Source organism: Ambystoma mexicanum, chromosome 11, assembly GCF_040938575.1.
Source record: "Ambystoma mexicanum isolate Mex_15411 chromosome 11, UKY_AmexF1_1, whole genome shotgun sequence".
NCBI classification, from domain to species: Eukaryota; Metazoa; Chordata; class Amphibia; order Caudata; family Ambystomatidae; genus Ambystoma; species Ambystoma mexicanum.
In genome coordinates, this window is record NC_090934.1 from 761699725 (window position 1) to 761720343 (window position 20619).

Genomic DNA, 20619 nt, shown 5'->3' on the forward strand with positions numbered 1-20619 from the left:
TAGATCACAACCTTGGTTATGCTTTCATTTTGAAAACAAGATCTATGTGGACAAATGCCTTCCCATGGGTTGCACAATTTCCTGCACTTTCTTTGAAAAATGTAGCTGTTTTTTGCAATGGGTGTTTCAAAGATGCATGTCTGAGGCTTCCATGGTCCATTACTTGGATGATTTGTTGGTCATAGGGCCCACAGACTCGGAGGCCTGCAAGCAGGCGCTAGAAAAATTTATTAAACTGACAGAAGGATGGGGCATTCCCCTAGCTCATGAGAAGACAGCAGGCTCAGTTAATGTCATATCTTTCTTAGGAATAGAAATAGACACTGATTTAGGGGAATGCAGGATTCCTAAAGATAAAATAGAAGGCCTACTAGAGGCAATCAGGTTGTTAAAACAGAAGGATAAAGGGGCAGTCAGAGAATTACAATATCTGGCGGGCGGACTCAACTTTGCAGCAAGGGTGATACCTCAAGTAAAGGTATTTTCTAGAACTTTGGACCTAAAGACCAAGGTTTTAGAAAGCCCCACTTACACATAAGATAAGGCAAAGAAGTCAAGAAAGATATGACTACCGGGGAAACCTTTTTGAAGAACGTCAATGGGGCAGTCATGTGGGGCACGCCATTAAACACACAAATGAAGAGAGTACTATTCACTGATGTTGCCTGCAGCAAGGGATTTGGAGCAATTTTGGAGAAATGTTGGTGTACTGGCCCTTGGTCAAAGGCATGGCATAGACATGGGTGGACCAGAAACATTACGCTTCTGGAAATCTTCCCCATATGTATTGCCTTAATGCCATGGGTCACAGAATTGAACAACAAAGAGCTGGTAGTCTGGTCGGATAATATGGTGGCAGTTAGCAGCATCAACAGAAGAACAACGTCATGCCAATGGGCACTTAATGTACTAAGAGCAATGATCGAAGTATAAATGATTAACATCATAGAAATAAAGGCACAACATATTGCGGGGAGGGAGAACGATGTTGCAGATGCTTTATCTCGCCTGCAGTGGTATGCATTTGGGCGCCTCAGACCAGACGCAGACCAGCATATGACAAGGGTGCCAGAAGAGGATCAGAGAGTTTTGACATGAAGCTAACATCAGCTGACTGGTAATGTCGGGGGCCCAAGGGAGAATTCAACAAGAAAACACACCTCAGCCACAGGTGCCAGCAAAATCTCCCTCCCTGTCAGACAGCCAGAGACCCCTCAAGAGTTTTGATGGAGCTAGCCAACAAGGCTACAGCAACGAAAACAGCAAAACAATACAGTAAGTGTCTGGCTACATAAAAGAAGTAAGAAATGTTGTGCACACAAGAGATATAAATGAAAATGAAGTTAACAGATTTGTAGAATGGGCCAATGGCCAGAATAAGAAAAGCATGGGCGAGGATGCACCTGTCAGCCGTTGCATACTTTGTAAAATTGGCTGGTGGGAAAGATCCAACATGCAGTGCGCTGGTAGACTATGCTTTCAAAGGTTGGGGGAAGCTTAAAGGGCCAGCAAAAACACCCCTGAATTTGAAAAGTTAAAAATATGAATGACAAAACTGGGTGAAATATGTTTGCACAGATCTGAAACCAATTTATTCAGAACAGAGTTGCTCTGACCTACTTTGGGTCAGCAAATTAATAGCCTCAGACGCAAGGGCTAATGATTTAGCTACGATAGATGTTCGCATGGGGCTGGATAGTATGACAATAGGGATAGACAAGTCAAGTCAAAAATGGGGAAAGGTAGGAAGATCAACCTTTATTGTATCGATCAACCATTATTGTATCGAACATAGGGATAATTGTCTAAGATGTGTTGCAAGAAATGACCTCGGAAGAGGCCCCGACCTGGGGGGCCAGTTCTTAATACACAGGAATGGCAAGGCCCTCAGCTGCTTTCAAATCCATGCAGTCTTCAAGAAAGTAATCACCAAGGCTGGTTGGGACAACACAGAATACGGAACACATTCCTTTAGACTAGGGGCAGCAACATCTGCATGGAAAGGGGGCATGGGTCCCCATGGAGTTAAAAAACTAGTGTGCTGGCCATCGGGTTGCTACAAAAGGTATATAAAGGCACACATTAATTTAACAATACCATTTTTCAGATGGAAAAGCTCCCTACTAGTCGGCCTGGATCGTGGGGCACTCCTTCGTGTTTAGGACATGAAGATGGACTGAGGACCCACGAGAAAGACTACCATTCAGAAAATCCATCACCTCGTGGTGGGGCGTCTGGGTTATGAGATGGGATGAGACCGATGAAAAAGTAGCAGACCTAGTAGGTTTCAGAGACCCCCCAGAGTACCTAGCAATATTCCTGGGGGGGCAACGAGTTTATCGAATTAGGTAGAAAGCAGTTAATATACGACATTTGTTCATCATTGACAGGGATATGTTAATGTTAAAGGACATTTGTACTGCACACTATCACCACCGGAGCGGTCCCCTGGCGGCTCTGAAAGAGGAGGGGAGGTTGAGTTAGTGGGAGGAGGCAGGAAAAGTGCAAGAGAGCAGTGATGTGCTGTTGGCGGCCTCAGCCTGGTGGGTCCGTTGGCTGGGCCTGGGGTGTTTGCGGCCTGTAGTCGTCGTGTAATGTTGTGCAAGACTATGCGTGTTTTTGTTTTGTTGTTGCAATGTAGTGAAGTTTGTGCAGTTTGTTGTGTTGTAGATTTTGATTGTGTTTGGTTTGGAGTTTGAGAGGTGTATGCATAAAGGGAAATTGTTAGTAGGGTTGGTTAGTTTGCGTCTCTATGCTGAATTCAGGCACTCGGCTTGCGCAGTCTCTCCTGGTGCAGCTCTGTCCTGATCTGGGTCCGACTGGCATACAAGGTTCCTTACTCCTCTGGCCCCCACCTCTAACATGCTCTCTCATAGCTCCATTTATCCTTCCTTCATACTCCTGTGGCCAGTGCACCTGCCAATGTCAACCTCTCAGGTAGAGTGGTGATTGCCAATATCTCGACAATTCCACACCACTGTAGTACCTGGCGGTAACTAAGGGACGGGCAAAAGTGTTGGTGGGATTGTCTGGGGGAGTTGGATCAGTCTTCGTGCGTGCCGCCTGTGTTCCAGTCTATCCGGTGTCACCAGATGCCCATTCACAAATGTGTCTGCTGTGCAGTTTTGACAGTGGACAAACTCCTGTGAAAACTCCCATATCGTTGAATGGACTAAGTGGCCTATGCAGTGAAAGTCCCAGGAACTTGCTGCAAAGCATGCCTAAAAAGAGGACAAATACGACCGGACAGACGATCTATGGAGTCCAAACCAAGATATCAAAATGCTGGAAGGAAACCGAAATTTTCATGTCAGAAATGTTGCCTAGGACACTCTGGAGAGGTGCCTCTTCAAACAAAGCAAGGAAGAAGCTTAACAAAGGAATAGAAAAAGTTTGCAAATGCAGGGCCCTGAATTTCGGTTCTATGTTCATTCATCCCCATTTTTCTTTTCATGGCTTTTTTTGCCGAAAATATTTTGTTGAAACAAAAATTGCATTTTTTATTTTTATTTGGGGGGGTTCCACCCAACTACCCCTCCCCTATCACTTATTCCTTAAACACCACCCCCAACCCCCTTATATGCCCCCCATATTTTTCGATTTTTTTTTCAGCAAAACATTTTCGGCAAAAAATGCTGCGAAACAAAATGTGCAATAAATGACGTTGTATCCTGAATTTCATTAGGCACTGGAGCAAAACCTTAACTGACCCTGACTTGTTTCACAAAGATGGAACCCACTTATCAGTAAAGGGGATGGAGCTATTTTATACAGGGATTCTCAATGCCTTAGCAGCAAAAGGGTGTGAATAAAACAGGAGTACTTTTGGGGGAACGCGAGTGGCCGGGGACCCACTCAATTGTGGCGGCATGGGTCAGGAAGGAAACTGCCATCAGGCACAGGGGTGCAGAACCAGAAAAATTTCCAAGTCCCAATGGCACAGACCTGGGAGGTCACACTGGTGGCACCCTGTGGGCAAGGAAGGATAACTTCTGTTTCCTGGCCCAAGTGCCCAAAAGTACAGAACAAATAAAACATTGCACACCTTTTTGGGAATGTTCATAATACTCTGTTATGTTTATTTAGTATTATGTCTAATAAAAAACACTGCCTTTTTATTGCCATCACAAGTATGTTTCTGAGTGATGATTATGGTTAGTACTGTTCTTGATTAGTACAAATAAAAGTTGTAGCTTATGAGTCTCACTGTCCCTCAGTTTATGGACATTCACTCCGCTCCTGTGGACAAGTGCTTCACTGGGGGCAGGGCGCACCACCCACTCGCCATGTGCCTGAGAGGCGTTGATGGCAAGCAGGCCATCCCACTCCTGAATGCCAGACAGGCCGAGTGTTGCAAGACCACTGGACTGCTTTCTCAGACTGCTGCCATCGGGATCCTTGCGCCGCCCCTTCATCCGGGTTGCCCTGCGGACATGGCCAGGGACATGTGCAGCAGCAGCCAACCTTGTCTGACCCCAGGGCAGTGGCAGATTTAAGGCAAAGGGCCCCGTTGGTGGGCCATGGATACAGGGCCTAGAGTAGGCAGGGTTGCACAGTGAACTTCAGGGACAAATGCTACTTTTTAAAAGTTGTGTTTTTTACGGTTTTCTGTGATGGGGCTGGTCTGACACCAGCTAGAGTCAGCTACGCCCCCTTGCCAGGTTTTGCTTTCAATGGTGGTAATATTGAAAGATCAACCCTGATGCGAATGTTGGAAATGTTAGGGGTCATGGCAATGGGAGGGGACATTACAGGAGGTGATAGCACAGGATAATTCCTACAGCATTCAAAACCATTTTGTGCATGTCCCCGGTGTTGTTACCCCACCCACTTGAAATGCCATTGAGCATCACAAACTTAAAGCAGTTCACCTTTTAATCTCAAAACATATCAGGGGTTACCTTTTTTGTGGGTGCTGCTTGTGGCACCTGAAAGACCCCTTAACTCAAACCCACCACCTCCATATCTCTTGCAAACCCACAGGACCCTGCTGTAGGGCAGTGAATGGAAACAGAGAGGGAATAAGGGCAGGATAGTGAGCGAGAAAAGTAGAGATGGGGCAGGTTACATGGACACTGACGGGACAGGAGAGTGGAGAATGAAGGGGGGCAGAAACATGAGAGAGAGATTCAGATTGAGGGAAGGCAGGAGAATGGGGCAATAGTTAATAGGGCACAAGAGTGACGGTAAAGGCATTGTGAAGAGGATTAAAGGGCTGAGAAATAGAGAGCAAGGGGTTCATGGGTGTAAGGAGAATTGAGAATAATGGAGGTCTAAAGAGTCAGGGAGAAATAAAGAGTGAGGGAGGCGAGGAAGAGAGAGAAGGAAGGCAAGTGAGTGAGGAATGGGTAGTGGAGTGGAAGCAATGTAAATGCAACTGGTGTGACGTGGGTAAACAAGGGAGGGAAACATTCAGTAAAGGAAGGTAGGTGAGTATGTGATTAGCAGCAAAATGAGGAAGAGCGCAGTATCTTTATAACAAAGAACCTTTGGAAGAAATGGAGAAAGAAAAGGCGAGAGAAGGATTAAGGGAACGAGGCAAGAACAGAAGATCACATATTAAAAAAGAGCAGGAAAAAGTGTGACACTAGAGAAGAAATGGCTAGTAAGGATAAAGGGAGGGCAAAAAAGAATGCTGTATGGGAGAAAATGGAAGCACGAGGGAAAGGAGTAAAAGGGGAGCATATTTGTGATGCGGGGTGGGCAGGTACTTGCCATAGCTGTCCACCTGCACACAGCCACAGCTGCAATAGATACATGAACAGGTAAACAATTCAGATGCAGCTCCTTAGATAATAATGTATGCTCCACCTGCAACCCCAGTTTCGGCTTTGTCAGCCTCACTTCAATAAACTGATTACAGGTTGTTGATGCAGACACAGGGCCGCCTGGGTAAGGACTGTTGTCCCTTAAAAGTTGCGATTGCTGGGTGATAATAAATGGGAGGGGAGTATAACGCTGCATGCTGTGTAAAGTAATGGCTCACACAGATGACCTTATATTGAATTCTCCTTCACAGTGAATACTTTTTTTTTTTTTTTTTTAAACCAAATGATATTGTTTTTAGGTTCACATTCCTTTGCATGCTGCTACTGCAATTGTACATTCAAGGTGTTTTTACTTGACCAATTTCTATAAAAAGTATGTAATGTCAGGTTGGTTTCTTATGTGATTTGTGTACTTTTCAAGGCATTGATAGAACAATGAATTATTTCGTTTTTGCAAACCAAAACCTTAAAAAATATTTTTGTGACCTATCACTGGGAAGATATGTAGTCAATTGCTTAAATCATAGCCTAGGTACAAATACTGATTTCACCACTTTAACGAAATGTGTGATCCTGGGCAAATCATTTCATCTCATTGTGCTTGATCTGCTGATATTGGGTGTTGCTAGAAGGGATTTAGTTTGCAAGTTTTGCTATGAAGAAAAATCCTCATGGTCTACTAAACTATTGCGTTGCTGTATATTTATAATAGTGAATACATATATATATATTGCACAGTATATTATTCTCTTGGCTTACACGTGAAAACTCATTTTATTATTTTTACCAAATGTATCTTAGATTATTTAAGGTGGATGTCACTGCTTGTAATGTTAATTACTGTGCTGTCACTACTGATTATGTCAATCCATATTGTACAAATTAGGGTTCTGCATATCTTTTGCGGGACAGTGTAACGCTCACCTGATTCCCACGGAGGCGCAGGTCTGGCTTAGAGTGCTGATGCTTCTTCAATGGTGAAGCGCAGGACTCTGAAGATGGACAGGAAGGGCCCCTCTACTCTGGCTTCTCCGGCTCGCAGGAATATTCCTCTGTGCGTGAAAAGGGAGTATTACCTACTGACTGAGTTATGCTCAAGCCTCCCACTCTCTTCCAACCCTCCACGATACCCTTCCACGATTCCCCGTGAAGTCTCACCTTAGGGTCAGGAAGGATGAGCTCTCCATCCTGCTTCTGATGCAGGGGCGCGTTGAAACCCAGTTACTTCACTGGATTGAGGATTATGGGAGTTCAGGTAAGCTTGACTATTCAGGTAAGGCTCTGTAAAAGTTCTGTTGCAAGTTCAAAAGTCCAAGCTTAATAATAATGTTAATTATCTTTTTCCACTTAGGGGCCGGGGTTCGGAATGCCGGAGATATGGCGCCGACCCGATGTGATACGTGCAGTTCCAGTAAATGACAGATAAGTTCTGGATGAGCGCTCGGGTAATGTCTTTGCGTTCGCTCATTCAATGTCTTTGTCTTTTTCCCCATAGGGGCCGGGGTCCCGATGCCTGGAAGCGGCAAGACCCGAAATGAAATGGGAATGACCCAACAGGTAAGACTTGAAGGAAACTGAGCTTTTCCTATTCCCTTCCTTCTCTCACCTTGTTCTTGTCTTTCTCTCTAGGTTCTGGGAAGTGGCTGTGGATCCGGATGATCGCTGCTGAAGATGGTGGCGACCAGGAAAGGTGAGTGAAATGCAGCGCTGCAGCGATCGTAGCGAAATGCTTTTAAAATGATGTCTTCCTTTTCAGGATCGTCGGTGTGATGCCTCTGTGGTGCTGATTTAGCAGGTAAGGTCTTTTGTCTCCCTTTGCAGGTGACCCAGGATACTGACAGGCGTGGCTGAGGTCCAGATGCAGGAGCTGACACGGTGAGCGTCCAGCTGCGAGGAGCAGAACAACACGAAGCGTGAGTTGCTGATCGGGTGTGGTTTAAATAGCTTTGGAAGAAGTTCCAAGTGTGTATCCTTCCTCCGATCAGGTATGTATCCTTCCCCGACCACACCCGGGTGGAAAGTAATCCCACAGGTAAAGTAGTTCCATTCAGGCCTCAAGAGGGCCTGGATGTGGCAGCATGGTCTGCATCAGGTAAGTGCACATTAAAACACTTGAACACATGTCTAGCTTTATGAGCCTGGCGCCTAAGGCGCCAGGACAGGGGTCCAACATGAGCCTGGCGCCAGGACTGCGTCCAAAGGGCCCCAGCTTGGGCCCGCTGGCACTCCCCTGGGGGAAATGATGCCTGCCTCTGGGGTTGCTGGGTCGGACCTGGCTCCTTGGAGGTAGGCGTCATGACAGACAGGTCCGGAAGACAAATTCGAACATATCAGTGCCTTTTGTGCCTAACCGTCACACAATGATGTGAATTTGTTGTGCTGTGTATGTGTTCAAGAGCCTCAGGGAGGGGGCTGATGCAGTTGCCCCATTTTCGCTTCCATACTACACTGCAACATATTTCTTTCATGGCATTAAATGTGCACTTTGCCTTTTGTGCATGTTCCAGGCTGCTCTTTTCTGGCTGCTGTCACCTTAACTCAGTAGTATTCAAACTTTTGCATACCATGCCTCCTCCCCTCCCCCTTAGTAAAAAAACAATGTTTCTGAGCCCCTCTAACTAGGCTTTTCCCCTCTATGGGGGCCAAAGGATGCCCATGCTCTTTAAAATATAAGCAGATTTTCTACTGCTTACATTTTCTATTAAAAGCAGTCACCTTAATCCTTTTTTATATTAAAAACATTAATCTTATTTTAAAGAGTTTGGGGCACCCCGGACATCCTTCGTGCCCCCTAGTTTGAAGACTACTGCCTTAACTAAAGTATTTAAATGTATATAAAGTCTTTATATGTAGTCAGTGAAAGTGATGGCGTAGACCACACTCAACTTTTATATAAACTCACTTGTGCCCAAGAACACACGCTGGATCAGACTAACATTGAACTTGTCCATGACCGTCCCAAACTACTTTCACACCTCGTGGTTTCATCATTCACTGATCTTCATAACACCAAATTAATCTAATCACGTTCATACCTTTACAACTACTTCCCCAAGCTGCCGACAAAGACACCTAACACCAGTCAAGTAGCTGAAATTCCCGAGCTTCAAACTAGCCACTACACTAAACAAGATGGAACACAAAGTGACTCAAATTCTTATTCAAACCGCCCTGTCAAAAGATGTATACCTAAATCAAACCAGGCTAAGGAAAACAAATGTTTTAGTGGTAGACGTACAAGGTAAGGGCTCTGGTAAGACACTGGACAAAATCCAGTCTGCCTATTAATTGCCCCACTTGTTAAATTCATAACACTGTTCTGATTTGCACATCGACATTGTCTAGGTAGGATATTTCAAAGTTGCCTCCAACCGGATCTATGTGATTTAACGAATTAAATAATAAAGAATGAAATTTCAACGAAACAAAAACAACGAAAACATCTTGAATTTCTTTTTGGGGTGGGGGTCCCCACAAGCCTCCCGTTTCCCCATGTTTAAAACCCCAATGTAACCCTCTCCCCACCAGATTTAAGCCCTTACCCCACCCCCACATATATTTTAAACAAAACTCGTTTATTTTCGTTGTTTTTTGATTCGTTGAAATTTAATTCTTTATTTTCTATTTGGTAAAATCACTGGATACCCTTCCAACCCACTGAAAAATATTCCCAAAATGTGTTCAAGGTTTACCAGGAAATGTCCTACCCTTGAGGTAGTTGTACAATCCCCACTGCATTGCAAACATTCACTGATGTCCAATGGCCACTTTCCACTCTAACTTGGAGGGTTTTCGCATGCAAGCATATCCTTTCAATACAGTTTCATGTAGTACCGTTTCATGCAAACACATTACACCACATTCTCTGACATCTTCCCTATCGCAGTTTAAGACACAAAAAACATTCTTTCCTTTCCAACCATCCTGACATCTGCAGGGCAAGAATAATGAAACATGGCCTCTCAATTATCGCTTATCCCCTAGCTGGATTTATGACGGTCTAAGCACCAGATTAGTGCAGACAAACCTATAACAAGCATTCATCACTCCAATTATTCAGAAGCCAATGACTAACACAAACACACTTGGTCACACCTGTATTCTCCCCTGTATGGCTAAGGCTCTTGAAGCAGCTGCCACTACTCAAGTCTCGCATTACCTCAAAAATCACATTCACCAATGTGATTATTAGTCTGGATTCCATCCTCGTTTGCGGGGTGTCTGAAAAGCTTCTCAGCTAGAGAAAATGCCCACTCTTGAGCCATGATATTGCTTGACTTATCTGCAGCTTTCAATACCATTGACCACAAAATCCTGCTTGGAATTTTAGAAAGCTACCTGGGCATCACTGGAAGAGACCTTCAAAGGTTTACTTCCTTTCTCACAGACCACTCTCACCATGTACAACTAGGTTCCTTCTCTTCCCTTCTTCAACAAGATCACCTGCCGCTGACACCCATCAATACATGCATGGCCCCAATGGCCTAAAATATCAACACTTTACTCATGGGCTTTCACATGTATGAAGACAATACACGCCTCACCTCATCTGAATGTACAAAAGGTACTGTATGCAATTTAAAATCTGATTCTGTTAATGTGTGCAACATTGAGGCAGCTTGATAATGAAGTGATTGAACCATCTTCTGCGATGTTGTCTGGTTAGTGCCATCCGCAGTACATGAAGAATGGAACTCAAGGGAGATAAATACCTGGAAAGAACAGCAAAAAAAAGTAACTGAACTGAGTGGGAATTAATCCATCACGAAAAGTAAAGAAATCCAGTGGTGCATCACATCACTAAGCAATATGGGCCTCATTATGAGTTGGGAGGTATTCTGGTGGTAAATCTGCCGGAAATACCACCATCGGAATTACCGTTAACACCACTTGGTTCGGCGGATTTACCGTCGGATTGCAAGTGGTGGTCGTGGTGTTAGTCCCCATTAATTTGGAGTCCATAGGACTCTAAGTGGGATTTTGGTGAATTTCCCACACCGTAATACTCGTAATGTGCCCTAAATGTACCTTATTCTGAAAGGGCACTTGAATGAGTGTAACGTAGGTCCACACATTCAAAGGCCTCTTTTAACCCCCTTTGCACATTTGCACAATTAATGGGGCATTTCTGTGTATTTGAATGCACATCTCAAATTGACGTATGGGATGCTCATTGAAACGTGCAGAAAATAAAAACATTCCCCTATACCTATTTTGGACCAGTGCAGGGCAATACTCTAAGGGTGACAGGGTGACTTTTCACAGTGTAATGCACAAATGTTAAAGTGTCACAACAGTGGTATGAAACTCTATTGTCACCCTTGCATTGCAAAGTAATTTTTTTTTATATTGCATGCACTGCAAGTTGCTCTCCCAGCATCCAAGTGAGTGCAGGGAGCCTGCCATACATGAATAACAGGAGCTAGGCTAGGAAGCTGCCAGATGTGCAGATCACCTTTGTGCATAAGGTGACCTATGCATTTCTTTATCTTTATAAACATATTTATGCAAACACATCAGACGGTATGACATTCCACATAGCAGTTTCCCCTTTGTGAGCCCTCTCCCTCTCTAACTCAAGCCATGTAACAAATTAAAACAGATCCAAAAACCTCTTCCAACTGTCCCCATACAGCCTATATTTCTTCTGACATCTGTAGGTCACCTTTTCCATAAGTGAAAGTGTGTGCATCTCCTCCACCCAGGTTTCCACTTCTGGACGAGTCATAGACTTCCAATTTCGTAGAATCAACTTCTTTGCCGTCAATGCCGCCTGAACTGCCATTTTTTCTATGGACTGGCTAAGTCTTCTACCAGGCTGTCTTGACCCAAAATTAGAGTCTCAAAATCATAGTCCAGAGACACCCTCAGGACCTTGTTAAAAAATAAAATCCATTCACTCCAGAAATATTTGTCACATTCCCAAAGCATGTGTTCAAGTGTGCCAATCCTGTCAGTACACCCCCAGCAAGCATCAGCATCATTAAGGCCCCTCTTGGATAGTTGTTCAGGTGTCTAATAAACCCTTTGCAGAAACTTGATCTGCCTTGATCTCTCACCTAGTCTTAATGATGAAAGGGCAACATTCTTACATATGTTTGACCAGCGTGTTTCAAACATCTTCTCAGTGAACCTTGCTGACCACGTTTCTAATAATATCCTATGACTCTGTGTGTAAGACACTATTAGCTCATATATTTTCTAAGCTTGATGTTCTTCTGTCTCCAGCGTAGCCACATAGGTTTGGCACATGTCTTCAATTTGTGAAACTGCCCTTTTAAGTTAGATATATTCTTGAACAGTACGAATGGGTATGCTTTTAGTATACTTCAGCTGCTTTAAATTGAGCCATTTTCCATATCTCATGAGGTCGCCAATCAATTTTTTTTTTTACCATTGACTTTACTAGTTTTTTAAATTTACAGACCTAGTACACCCTATCTTCCAATAGAGTACTGGAGGGGTTAATAGTTATCCCCTTTTGTCCGATTCTCATGGAACATTAGTATGTTCCCCTTTATCTAAGATTTGGCTGGTGGCAGTGGTATCTACCATTTTTATTCTACCGCAAACTATGAAAATAGCCTTTGGTACCATTGAGGCTATGGTGATAGCCTCGAACTCAGACCCGGTAATCCACTTCTAATTTTACTCGGTTCCGGTTGAATTGTTTCGCCATATCTTTTTGTAAAGGTCTTTCTAGTGTTTTACTCTGCGCGCCAAACTAGGTTTGGTTCCTTTTTTCGCCATCCTTTGGCGGGTTTCTAGGTACACACATTCCTCCTCTGTCTGCTGGCATTGAAGTTTCCCAAAGTTTGGTGCATGGTGGTTTATCATCCCAAAGGAATCCCTGAATCAGCCTGTCAATATCTGCCCACACATTTTGTGTTGGCAACAAAGGAATCAGGCTGAGAACATAATTGATTTTAGGTGCTTTTGTAATTTTCACAGCTTTGGCTTTCCCTGACAGGGAGAGGTTTATTAACGTCCATGTTTCCAGATCCGATTTCAGATTTGAAACTACATTCTTTGTATTTGCTGACATGATTTTGTCTACTGATCGTGTCAGCCAAAGACCCAGATATTTAATACTGTCGGGACACCAATGAAAGGCTAAGGTGACTAGATTTGTTTTAGTACAGTATTTTGATAAAGGCATAGCCTCTGATTTGATCCAGTAAATCTTGTAACCAGATAGGCTTCCAAACCCTGAGATTAGATTCATCAATACCAATATAGGCTTATCCAGATTCATCACCACCACAAAAGATCATCTGCAAACAACCATATTTTTGGGCAAACACCCCATAGTTGAGTTCAACTATAGTTCTATTTTCCCTAATCGCCGTAGCCCGGGTTTCCATGGCAACTACAAACAATAGAGGTGATGAGGGGCATTCTTGTCTAGTCCTCTTTTCTAAGTTGAACATTTTTTTAACAAAATCTGTTGGTTGTCACATCTGCGGGTGGCCCTGCACATAGCAGCCTGACCCATCCTATGAAATTCTCTCCCAAGTTCAATTTCTCCAAGTCCTTGAATAAGTAAATCCATTTAATTCTCTCAAATGATTTGTTAGCCTCCAGAGACAAAGTCACTGCACTCTGGTTCAACTCGTTTGCTTGTGTAATTATCTGTAGTAACTTCTGCATATTAGTGGCTGCATGCCTGCCACTCACAAAACCTGATTGATTCTGATGCACTAGTTTTGGCAAGACCTCTTTTGAGTCTTCTTGCCAGCGTCTTTGACACCATTTTATTGTGTTGTTGTTAATGTGGCTAATGGGACTATAACGTGCTGGCGAAGTGGGAACTTTGTCTTTCTTGAGTATAATAGTAATAAGGGCTGAGTTGAATGGGGAAGTTCCCCAGGTACCTTTCAGGTCTTGTACATATCACTCACAAACACGAACACTGAATCTGTTATGAACTTAAAGAACTCCATTGGTAGAGCATTTGGATCTGGGCACGTTCTAGCATTTAAAGGGTAAGTCGATTTCTTTAATACTTTAACTGCCAGATCTTTATCTAGATCTGCCTTCTCCTGCGTTGACAATTTCAGCTTTCTCATCGTCTGCAAAAATGCAGACCTCTCATTAGTGTGATTTCCTTCTGATTCTCTGAACTCAGCTCTTTCCAAAATCAATATATTGAACTCATATTTAAGCCACCTCAGGGCTGTCTTCTTAGCTTCATTCGATGATTTCAAAACCTCAGTCTCCAAGTTCTTGATACTGCTTTCCAGCCTTTTGATTTCTGCCTCCTTATTGTTCTTCTTTTTGCTTGAGAGGCCAATCAGATGTCCTCTCATGCTGCCTTTAAATGCTTCCCACAGTGTTCTCAAATCTACCTTGTCAGTTTTGTTTACAGCTACAAAGAACTCAGCCTTTTTCCCAATCTTCTCCATCATGCCTTTCTCTTCGAAAATGGATGTGTTCATTTTCCAAAAGGAGCTCTTATGAATTGCGAATTGTAACATGATAATCACCTCAATCACGGCGTTATCTGAGATTTGGATTCATTTTACTATCCAGGTACTTGGTTGACTAAACCAGCTGTTAATATTAAGTCAATTCTCGAGTAAGTATCAAGGGCATTAGAGTAAAAACTGTAATATCTCTCAGAGGGATGTTCCAGTCTCCATACATCCACCAGGTTGTATTCAGAGATCGAGTCTTTCAATGAGCTACTCTGCTGGACATTAACCCCCACAATGCATTTATCACTCTTGTCCAAAAGTGGATCCATTACTTCATTAAAGTCTCCTCCTAAAATGATATTGCTTGATCCTCTTGTATTGTCAAATCTGAGCTACCTTTTTCATGAAGGAACCATTATCCACAGTTGGTTCATATATGTTGCATATGGTTGACTTTGAGCCTTGTATTTGTACCATCAATGCTATCACTCTCCCTTCCGAGTGTAAGGTGCTTCTGCCCTTAATTCTGTATGAAGGAGTAAACGGCAACCTGCAGGTAAAACTGGAGTTGGGGCCCGCACACATGTGCAACATGAAATCCAGGGGAATAATCTGTTAACCAACCATTACCGGCCTTAGCCAGACCGTTAGAATGGGCAGAGTAATCTGTGTAGGAATTACTCCCTGCCCTACAATCCATCAGCCCTGATGACTGAACTGTGTGTCTGAGCAGCTGGTCAAATAAAAAGACATAGCCTTATTTCACTGGAAATGCATGAACAGCCTTTATAATGAATAGGTTTAGATATTGGGCCCACATGAATACATAACTAGAGTGGCAACCATACAGTGCCCATGGGGGTGTGGCACATGAATTTCAGACATAGGATGAATACATAATTAAATAACATAAATTCATTGACATGATGCGGGGTGGTTTGGTGCTTGAATTTCAGACATAGGATGAATAAATATATAAATAACATAAATTCATTGACATTTGATGAGGGGTGGTTTGGCGCTTGAATTTCAGACATAGGATGAATAAATAATTAAATAACATCAATTCATTGACATTTGATGGGGGGTGTTTTGGCGCATTCATTTCAGACATGGGAGGAATAACTAATTAAATAACATCAATTCATTGACATTTGATGAGGGGTGGTTTTGGCACTTGAATTTCAGACACAGGATGAATAAATAATTAAATAACATCAATTCATTGACATTTGATGAGGGGTGGTTTGGCGCTTGAATTTCAGACACAGGATGAATAAATAATTAAATAACATCAATTCATTGACATATGATGAGGGGTGGTTTGGCGTTGGAATTTCAGGCATAGGATGAATAAATAATTAGATAACATCAATTTAACTTGGGAAGCGGCACAACACCTGAGGGGGCAGTTCACAGTCCATGAGCGTCTCCTAACAGCGAAAAACCATGTGAATGTTACCATGAAACACCTCAGCCTCCTTTCAGTAAGGCACACATACAACGTCCCAGTTTGTGCAGACACCAGTGTTTTCAACCAACCCCAATGTTTGGAACTGGACACAAAATGGGGTTTAGAATGTCAATATTCTGGTAGACCTGGTTAGCTGTGGTCTACCACCTATACATTAAGTCTCACACAAACGAAGTTTCCACAAAACAAAGACAAACACTCCACATTAAACAATCCACCCCCTAGCAGGACTCCGACCGCAAACCTATAAGAAAGCCCTGAGTTCATAAGCAAAGCCCCTGGAACTTGATGGTAGGGATTAAGTTCTTTCCATTCCACGTCGTTCCAGAGGTGCACCAACCGTTGCACTAACCCTTTCGGTCATCTTCTGTCAAATACTCACCCGCCTTGTAAAAATAAAACAGTGACAGGAACCCACATCTGTTGAGGTGACGCAGCAGGTAAAAAGGATGGTTTTCCATCACCAACCATAACTCAGCCGCTATTGACAGCGAGTCCAGTTAGTTTGATTTTTTTTTTCTCTGACTCCACAGTCAGCAAAGCAGAAGGCAAACACGCGCGTCTGAGTTGAAGCCAATGGGCTAAGCAAATACCCCGCCTGCAACAACTTCCCTGTCTCCTACCTTGCTCTGGGAATGAGAACTGAAAGGGATACAATCCTGGTGCATCCCCCACTGACAGAAAACAGCCTAGGGAATACAGCTACCACTGCCCGCTGTCTGCTGTACTCGTGCCTCTGCTCCCACCAATAGTGCAACCTCAAAACAGGCCAGAGAGGCCTGCTTGGAACGGGCTGCCATGCACCGTCAGCGGCGCCCGCTGTTGGCCCTCTCTCTTCTCTGTCTATTTTCACGCTCCCCCTCCAGCGTGCCTCTCAACCTCATAGAACCTACGGGACCTTCCACCCCCGGTCTGCCTGAGGGGTGCCTCAATCCCGACTGAGGTGAAATTACCACACCAACATACGCAGTCCCCCTGCTGGCAGTTCATACCAAAATCCCCCATGTTGGTGATCTCGGTCCCAACAGAAAAACCTGATGCCTGACTTTAGCAAAATGGAAGAAAGGTGCAACGATCATAGAGAAAATGAACAAACAAACAAAACGTCAGGGTACAGATAATATATTTCTGGCATGTACACACAAATAACCACCCATGCATATAAATACGTCCAGGTAAACACGCAACACAGTTATGACAATTACGCCATCATTAGATGTGATAGGGACTCCAAACTCTCCAAAGGTGGGGGCGTTGCCTTCATCTTCAAAAGATCACTCGAACTTAGGCCTGTCCCTCATCAGCAGCTCCCAATGGCTGAAGTTTTAACAGTTAAACTTCCGATATCACCCAACCAAACTGCCGCCGTTCACCTTATCTACCGACCTCCAGGACCCACCACATCCTTTACTGAAGACATCACATCTCTCCTTGCAGATAACACTAAACCCAAATCTCAAATCATACTACTGGGTGACCTAAACCTGGGCTTCCAAGACACCAATAATCCCAAAGCCCTTGACTTGGCCAACTCCTTAACCGACTTAGGATTTACCCACCACATTCACACTCCCACGCACAACAAAGGTAGAACCCTTCACTGGCTGACTGACTTAAATTGCAGCATCGACTCAGTGGCGATCACCCCTGCATATGGTTGGACCATCACAAAATTACCTTCTGCATTAAATCCAGTCAGCAGAGTCCTAAACAAAATATCGCCCCATCTATCTGCACTAAAAATAAGAAGGACATCACAAAAGAGAAACTACTCCCCATCAACCTGCCTCTCCTCAACAGAGTATCGTCTACCTGCACAGACCCTACTGTACTGGTAGACACGTATAATCCAAACTATCCAAAAAGCCCTCAACATCATAGCCCCATTCGAACTATGGAAACCCAAGCCCGAAGCTCACCTTAACTCGTGGTTCTCTCCTCATCTGCGAGATCTACGCAAAACAAAAAGAAATGCAGAGGCCCATTGGAGATCCCATCCCACGGACACTAACAAAAGCTCCTTAATCTTAGCCTCATCTAACTACAAAGAAGCAATCCTCCTCACTAAAAAAGACATGTACAACAATCGTATCATCCTGGCTGAATACAACACCAAAGAGTTTTTCAAGATACTAAAGGAATTAGAATCTGCCATAGCCCCTATCGACAATTGCATCACAGACATCGATTGGTGCTCAAATATCCAAAAAGCCCTCCTTGATAAAATAACTACGCTCCAACACAAAATCAATGCTAAAAAATGTAGCCTTCACCCCGATTTGTTACCTAACTCCCACATCAACAAAATACCCCATCAGCCCACTCTGCTAAACCTTTCTATTTTACACCTCTCTCTATTGCTGAGGTGGAAAACATTATCAAAAAATATAAACTGACTAACTGTCAAGGAGACTTCTGTCCTGCCTCCCTCATCAAGGAATCGGTACATGATCTTGCCCCCTTCATCACCAATTTTACCAACACCTTCTTCAAATCTGGAATAGTCCCTGATAACCTCAAGGATGCATGCGTCATCCCACTCCTAAAAAAACCTACCTTGGACCCAAGCAACCCTAGTAATTACAGACCCATCACCACTGTTCCCTTCTTATTAAAAATCCTCTACCACAATGCTTATCTTCAAATTCAGGATTACCTTTTAAACAATAAACTTATAGGCCTCCGTCAATCTGGTTTCCGACCCAGACACAGTACAGAAACTGCCCTCATCGACCTTAAGTCACAAATCAAGGTCCTAAACGACAACAGTAAGCTAGCACTTCTACTATTGTTAGATCTATCAGCAGCATTTGACTTAGTTAATCATCAAATTCGTTTTAGTACAGTATTTTGATAAAGGCATAGCCTCTGATTTGATCCAGTAAATCTTGTAACCAGATAGGCTTCCAAACCCTGAGATTAGATCCATCAAAACCGGTATAGACTTATCCAGATTCATCACCACCAACAAAAGATCATCTGCAAACAACCATATTTTTGGGCAAACACCCCATAGTTGAGTTCAACTATAGTTTTATTTTCCCTAATCGCTGTAGCCAGTGTTTCCATGGCAACTACAAACAATAGAGGTGATGAGGGGCATTCTTGTCTAGTCCCCTTTTCTAAATTGAATTTTTTTTTAAAAAATCTGTTGGTTGTCACATCTGCGGGTGGCCCTGCACATAGCAGCCTGACCCATCCTATGAAATTCTCTCCCAAGTTCAATTTCTCCAAGTCCTTGAATGAGTAAATCCCTTTAATTCTGTCAAATGCTTTCTTAGCATCCAGAGACAAAGTCACTGCACTCTGGTTCAACTCATTTGCTTGTGTAATTATCTGTAGTAACTTCTGCATATTAGTGGCTGCATGCCTGCCACTCACAAAACCTGATTGATTCTGATGCACTAGTTTTGGCAAGACCTCTTTGAGTCTTCTTGTCAGCGTCTTTGACACCATTGTATTGTGTCGTTGTTAATGTGGCCAATGGGACTATAATGTGCTGGCGAAGTGGGAACTTTGTCTTTCTTGAGTATAACAGTAATAAGTGCTGAGTTGAATGGGGAAGTTCCCCAATTACCTTTCAGGTCTTGTACATATCTTGTACATATCACTCAAAAGCATGAACACTGAATCTAGCATGAATTTAAAGAACTCCATTCGTAGAGCATCTGGATCTGGGCACTTTCTAGCATTTAAATGGTAAGTCGATTTCTTTAACACTTCAACTGTCAGATCTTTATCTAGATCTGCCTTCTCCCGCGTTGACGATATCAGCATTCTCATATTTTGAAAAAATGCAAACCTCTCATTAGTGTGATTTGCTTCTGATTTTCTGAACTCAGCTCTTTCCAAAATCAATATATTGAACTCATATTTAAGCCACCTCAGGGCTGTCTTCTTAGCTTCATTCGAAGATTTCAAAACCTTAGTCTCCAAGTTCTTGATACTGCTTTCCAGCCTTTTGATTTCTGCCGCCTTATCGTTCTTCTTTTTGCTTGAGAGGCCAATCAGATGTCCTCTCATGCTGCATTTAAATGCTTCCCACACTGTTCTCAAATCTACCTTGCCAGTTTTGTTTACAGCTACAAAGAACTCAGCCTTTTTCCTAATCTTCTCCATCATGCCTTTCTCTGCGAGAATGGATGTGTTAATTTTCCAAAAGGAGCTCTTATGAATTGCGAATTGTAACATGATAATCACCTCAATCACGGCGTGATCTGAGATTTGGATTCCTTTTACTATCCAGGTACTTGGTTGACTAAACCAGCTGTTAATATTAAGTCAATTCTCGAGTAAGTATCAAGGGCATTAGAGTAAAAACTGTAATATCTCTCAGAGGGATGTTCCAGTCTCCATACATCCTCCAGGTTGTATTCAGAGATCGAGTCTTTCAATGAGCTACTCTGCTGGACATTAACCCCCACAATGCATTTATCACTCTTGTCCAAAAGTGGGTCCATTACTTCATTAAATTTCCTCCTAAAATGATATTGCTTGATCCTCTTGTCTTGTCAAATCTGAGCTACCTTTTTCATGAAGGAACCATTATCCACAGTTGGTGCATATATGTTGCATATGGTTGACTTTGAGCCGTGTATTTGTACCATCAATGCTATCACTCTCCCTTCCGAGTGTAAGGTGCTTCTGCCCTTAATTCTATATGAAGGAGTAAAGGGCAACCTGCAGGTAAAACTGGAGTTGGGGCCCGCACACATGTGCAACATGAAATCCAGGGGTATAATCTGTTAACCAACCATTACCGGCCTTAGCCAGACCGTTAGAATGGGTAGAGTAATCTGTGTAGCAATTACTCCCTGCCCTACAATCCATCAGCCCTGATGACGGACCTGTGTGTCTGAGCAGCTGGTCAAATAAAAAGACATAGCCTTATTTCACTGGAAATGCATGAACAGCCTTTATAATGAATAGGTTTAGATATTGGACCCACATGAATACATAA